General features: G+C 35.8%; 1 pseudogene; it reads left to right on the forward strand.

Moving 5' to 3' along the window:
• Positions 1-1885: 1885 nt before the first annotated feature.
• On the forward strand, positions 1886-4769 carry LOC120201025 (annotated as a pseudogene).
• The last annotated feature ends 2140 nt before the right edge of the window (positions 4770-6909 follow it).

Here is a 6909-nt window from a genome sequence, read left to right on the forward strand (position 1 = left end):
GCTTAGATTTTAAAATTCCAGGCTCATCAGGTTTATAAGTAAACCTATTTTTATCATTAATCACTGTAACCTGTACAACTTGCTTCCCACTAATGTTAGATGAATTAGGGGTCTGTACATGTTCCTCATCAGGTTGATTTTGATCTCCTTTTTGGCCAGTCAAAATCCTCAAAAGCTCTTCCATGTACCCTTGATTTGTAGCCATTCTAGACTCCAAGGCAGTGATACGCTCCTCTTGATTTTCTCACCATTTAGGAATCTTAGTTTCATCTTGAGACTGCTTAACCAAAACAGTCAATTCTTCCAATTGTTTTTGTAGTGCTGCAAAATCTGATGATTCAATCATTGTCTGGTTTTTCTTTGGCATTACAACGTCAATGGCCAGGAAAATTCAGGCTCTCGATACCAATTTGTTATGGATTGAAGAGAAATAGAGAAGAATACGAGAATAGAGATGATAGATGACGAGAGAATTTAGAGAAAAGGAAAGTTCATAATTCATTTCATAACCATTTTCCTTTACATTGCTGTTTTATTTACATACAAGCAATAGAGAATCTGTTATGCCAACTGGCCTTTCCTTGCTAACTAATTATGTTATCTCCACAGGACTTGGGCTTTACTGGCCCACCCGTACTTCACCTGGATATGTTGGACCAAGCATCTGAGTCTGCTGGATCTGCTGGTTTGGTGTTTTAATATCTCTCGCGCGCCTCACGTGCTCTTCTCTCAGGTAATTACTTCCCAATTCAATCTCAATCCCTAACCCTTGTTTATTCATTTCCCCCAATTCTTCCAATTCTTCCCTCTCTCGTCCTTCGTCTTCTCCCTCTCGCTTTCCTTCTCCAACTGTGATAGGTCGCTTGGCCATATGTCATTCTTCTGGTGTGAATTTTCCTGTAATCTGCCTTTATGTTCCATTTTTTGTAGCCTGTGGCCATATGTCATGCTTCTGATGTGTCTACATTGCAATGAATCACATTCATGAGTCCAATTGCGCCATTTGTCGATGCCCATACAATCATTTCCCAAGTGTCTGTCAGTTGCTGTATTTTTTTGCTCCTGAAGTTGTGTCCTATAACTTATAAGAGAAGGGAAAGGCAAGTGAGAGGTACCTTTCTTCTTTCCCCCTTCTTTAAGTGCTAAGTATTTTTTAATAAATTATTAGTTTTGGCTAGAAAAATGCTTTATTATTTTTCATAAAGCCTAAATGAAGTTTTTGAATTTCGGATCGTAGAACCGTGGTTATTGTGCTATGGACTTAATCGCTTCTACCCAGTAGCCAAAATAATAGCACTATGACAATTCAACTTTGCTCCTAAATACTGCTGATACTTGTATGCTGTGATGATGTGAATTACTAACGTACTAACCTGCTCGTAAAATCACATATTCTTTTCATAAATTTGTATGAAATAGTCTGCAAGGAAATGCTTAAGATGCATAGAAGATAGAACTTTTAACCAAAGTCCTCTTTGGTCGTTTGGAAGACTTTGTTGGGAATGAATTTTACATATCAGAATAAAATACTCAGTGAGATGATATAATCTCACTAAGATGTTCTTCTTATATAGTGGGGAATTTTTTTTCCCATAGACTTCCACCTCCCACTGTCCCAGCCTCTTCAAGAATTGGAAATGATTTATTTTTTGCTTCCTTGTTCAGAAGAAGAGAAGAGATCTGGCCACTTTTCACTTCAATTTGATCAAAATTTAGTTGAACCAAAGCTTTGTGAGAAGTCGGATATTTTGGAGAATAACCAAACCCTTTCTCGTCTCCAAGTGGACGGGCATTCAGAAAGTTCTTGTAAGGATTCAGAATCATCCTCATTCAGAGATTCGCCAAAAACATCTATGCAGGATGAAAAGAATATACCATTAAACTGATGCCATCTTCGGGGAGCCCTGAAGTTGTTGCAAATGATCCGAACCAAGGAAAGACTTCACTAAGTAATGATTCTGAACATAAAGTTCAAAAGGTGGTTTCTGTTGCAGATTTAATCTGTGCTGCATGCAATAGGCTTCTTGTTCGACCAGTTGTTCTCAATATGGCCATGCTAGTTGACATTTCGTTTAACCTGATATATCAAAAGTCAAAGGATTAGAAGATATTATTGTTGACTGCATGCTTTGGTCTCTTCTTTGTTGCAGTATATTGTGAATCTTGTTTTCTTATTCCAGATGATGAAATGCCTAGGTGTCAAGTTTGTAAAAGCTTGCAACCATGGATTTCTTGGAGTATGTTTAATTCTACACCATTTCTTGGAGAAGCAATTTCCCGAGGAATATTCACGACGACTCAAAGAACACAATTGTCAGTTCCTGCTCTCAGAATCATTTATGATGTTTATATCATTTAATTTGGACATCAGTTACCTTAGGGTGCTTGCTCTGATCATTTTTCTATTGTTTCATGCCTTATAAAATGATTTTAACTTGAACTGTATTTTCTTTTTTAAGTTTCTTTTGGGAACTTTATAAATAGCTATTAACTAACTAGAGGTTAAGGTTAATTGTAATTTTAGCTTGGAGGTTTCCTTTTTTCCTCAAGTAAGAGGTTGTACTAACTTATGAGTTATTATAAGCATGCAAAAACACATTTAAAATACAAATTTTCTGTATTCTAAAAGTTGTCCTCATCAAACCAGATGTATGACTTACCTTGTGCAGTCATCATGATATTTATCAACTAGACTCGGTTGTGTTCAATTGTTTCTTGGTGTTAGTGATAACTCTTTTAAAAAAATTATTTCATTCCTTTGTTTTTTCTATTTTCTTGTTCTTAATTGCAACCACTTTAATGGGATACAAAACCCACCTACCACACAACCACATGTTTATACGCATGTCTTAATGACAACATAACTGATCTTTTGGTAAATCCATAGTTCATTTCCCCAAAACAGCAAGTAAGCATATTATACACGCAAATGCAACGATGATACAGGCGTGGAAGAGCAAAATAGTTAGTTAACACCTTCAGCATGTAGCTACTTTTGCCGTTCTTGACCGTTTCTCAAATACACATGCATGTGCGCACACACGAAAAATTCTTTAATAGTTGATCTTTTTTTAGGAAAAGGAAATCTAGAGGTTGTCCTTCGTTTCCTTTTCTTTCTTAACCTCACAACTAGGTGTGTAAGTATATATATTCTTAGTGTCAATGATACACTTCATAGAGCTTATTGCATCTTTGTAGTTTAACTCATTTCTGCTATTGAGCCTAGGTTCGACACAAGCTCAACGACATGCAAACCGGGCGACATAAATTTCTACTGATGTATACTCATCCTGGTTTTTTGGCAATGGGCCAAAAGTTCACGTTGGATGGGCTGTGATTATTGTGGGGTAAGTTTAAATTAGAAGTAATTTGCAGTGTATTGAGTTAATAGGTTTCTAGAAGAAGAAGAAACATTAATTATAGACTTATAATATACCTTTTATTTATTTCATTGGTAGTATGAAAAGAGCAACTCTGCTATTAGAAAATGTGAAACAACCATGTTTGTTATTGTAATTACAGGTAACAATTAGAATGAGATCTACAAATAGTCATTTTTATCATTCTGTACTTATATCATGTTTACCAATTTAAACATAGAAGTTCTTCTAGGTTAAGTTGTCATTCACTTGTATCCTTGCATTTTTAGGGCTCCGGTATGCCTTTACCGAAAGAAAGGAGATCAACTTGTTTATCATATAGACTGATTTTTTTGTCACTATGAAGTTCAATTCCTTTCATTGATAATCTGTTTTTTATTTGTATTTCTCAAAATGAATTTGGACTAGGATTACAAGAAGCCGTGAGAGTAAGTAAACCTTTATTCGAAAATTGAGGAATTTTCTTTTTTAGTTTTTAAAACAATTACAAATAATAATGATGAACTTCAAGAGAGCTGAGGATAGAGGATGAAAGAGGATTTCCTGAATTTAGTATCTAATAAAGATGTATCAGAACAATATTCTCATGGATCAGAAAGTCGAATGTGAATGTGATATCTTCAATACCTATATTCGAATGTGTGTTGGACAACGGTAATTCTAGGAAAATTAAGTGTCAAAACATTCGTCTGTAGTCGATGCTTACACCCGATTCCAAATAACATACTGTAACCTGCCAAGTCACATTCGGAGCAAACCTTGGAAAATCTTTTTATCATATTTGATGCCACCCTAGAGTAGATATGGGTTGGTATACATTTTTGCAATTGCAAGCTTTATGGTTGTTTATTGCTGTGGTAAGAAAAGCACATATGAAGAATTCCTGTTTCTTACCTGTGTATTTCAGATGTCTCCAATAATCGGGGAGAGATACAAATGCAAAGACTGTGTCGAGAAAATAGGTTTCAACCTTTGCGAATCGTGCTGCAAATCTCCGGCTAAGATACCGGGCCGATTTAATCAGCAGCATAAACCATATCATCATTTTGAGATTATACAAACATCAAGCATAGGCGACCTTATGCTCAGGTTGAACTCAGAATAATCTGATGATGATGGCAGCTCACATGCTTCGGAACATGTGGATGGTGCTTCTCGTACTTGGAGATTGTCGGCTGGTGTTCAACCGGACGAAGGTAATGATGGTTCACAAGAACCTGAAGACATTTCTCCTTCGATTTTTTCAGTTGATGTGTCATTGGATCAGGAGGGCGACCCTGATGATCCAAGTGGTAATATATCATCAGGTAGGACTTAAGTAGAGACGATTGTGAAGGTTTTTAATCTATATTCCACAATCGTAATAAATTATTGTTTACCTTTTGTACCTTACATGCCTTTACCAGAATCCTACCAATATAGAGCTGAGAATTCGAATTTTAGTGTTCTGTTTGTCCAATTGTTTAAACGATGATTTGAATGGTAAAAAAAATCAGCATGACATTGCCTAAACATGCAAAGAATAGTCAAATTCGATTTCCATTTTTCAGCCATGACAATGCCTTTTATAATTAAGATTACCTTTGCAACTTGCGGTTGTAGACAACAATTATGTATAAGCCGATGGAAATGCTCCACCATCATCACCAGTGGTGGAGCCACAGCTAGGTGAAGGTGGGCATGTAGCCATTATAATATTTGAGTTTTATTCGATTAGTTATTTATTTTATTGATAATGTTTACCTTAAAATTTTATTTATGTCCATCTCATTTAAAAAATATATTATTAATAAATGTGTATCTACTTTTAAAAATATTTTTAGATCGATCGGTTAGTGGGTGTTGATTCTGAAAGGTCAAGAAGCGAATTCTAGGTTTGTCCCAACCAGTCGCCGACAGAAGGTGCTGATTCTGAAAGGTCAAGAAGCGAATTCTCGGTTTGTCCCAACCAGTCGCCGACAGAAGGTGCAACAGAATCTGTAGGAAAATGACTCGCATCTCTTCAATCCTGCAAGTTAGTTATTCGTGAATGAGAGATGGCCTAATTATTCCATACAAATCGATTCATATAGTGTTGGAAAATATGATAATGTTTCAAAATAATATATATATACATATATAAATAATATAAAGATTAATTTATATAAATAACATGGAATAAAATGAAAATAGATTAAATTATACGAAAGAAAAAATTGAAAGGCAAAAATATAGATAAAAATAATATAAAATAATTAAAATTACATCAATAAATAAAAGCATAAGGATTAAAATATAAATATCTTAAATTTATTAAAAGCACAAGGATCTACTCATGAATCTAAGAGTTTGGATTGTGTCTTATACGATGTCATTTTGAGTCTAGATTATTACATCCAAAACAACATCTTATTACATCGTCCATAAAAGGAAAATTGTAATTTTTTATATATATAAAAAACAAAGCCCTCTCTTTGTGCTATTTTTAGGGTATCGAAGGGGATTCACTGTTCCCGTATCTTTTCGTACTTTTTATTAATATCCTCTCTAGGATGTTAGATGTGATTGCTACTGAGGGTGTCTTTCGTTTACACCCTAAGTGTAAGCGGATTGATCTTACGCATTTGTGTTTTGATGATGAATTGCTAATTTTTTTCTACAGTAGATGTGGATTTTTTTGGTGACGGTTATATGTGTCTTGCAAGAGTTCTACAAGTACCATGGTTTTAAGTTGAATTCCCTCAAAACTGAAGTGTTTTATTTGGATATGAGTGAGGAGGAAATATGTTGTGCTCATGATATTATTGCATTTCACATGGGGTAGCTTCCTATGCGCTACCTCAGAGTTTCTTTGGTCACTAGAAGGCTCATCGAGAAGGACGGTGCGTCATTATTAAGAAAAGTTGTTGCTCAAGTTAGTGGTTGGTCTTTTAGGCTTCGTATGCTGGTAGGCTGTAGCTTATCCAAAGCGTGCTATACAATGTTCAAGCATACCGATGTAGACATTTTGTTTTGCCGAATGCTGTCATTAGAAGATGGCACAAATGTGCTCACGATTTTTCTGGAAGGGTGGTGATGAGCAAGCTCGAGGGGCTAGGGTCAGTTGGGAATTGATTTGTAAGCCTAAGATAGAGGGAGGGCGGTTTGGGCCTTCGCGAAGTGGATACTTGGAACCATATGAGCATTCTTCATCATATTTGGGTATTGATGAATAAAAACAGTTCTCTTTGGGTGCAGTGGTGTTGAAAGGGAGATCGTTTATGGAGTTCCATGCTCCTAAAATGTGTAGATGATTTTGGAGCAAGCTACTTAAGTTGCGAAGCATGGCTAGTTGTGGATACAATCAGGAAAGTATCAAGTCAAGAGGGTGTGATAAGTAGTGAGAAGGAGATGCGAGAAAGTTCAGTGGGCGAGGCTCATTTGGTTTGTCTTCAGATTCCTATAAACGATGTAATTGCTTGGTTTGCGTTGCTGGACAAACTGCCTACAAAGGCCAAATTGTTGGAGTAGGAAATTAAGGTCGAGGGAAGCTATTTTTTGTGCTTGGATA

Source organism: Hibiscus syriacus, unplaced genomic scaffold, assembly GCF_006381635.1.
Source record: "Hibiscus syriacus cultivar Baekdansim isolate YM2019G1 unplaced genomic scaffold, ASM638163v2 tig00006753_pilon, whole genome shotgun sequence".
Classification (NCBI taxonomy): domain Eukaryota; kingdom Viridiplantae; phylum Streptophyta; class Magnoliopsida; order Malvales; family Malvaceae; genus Hibiscus; species Hibiscus syriacus.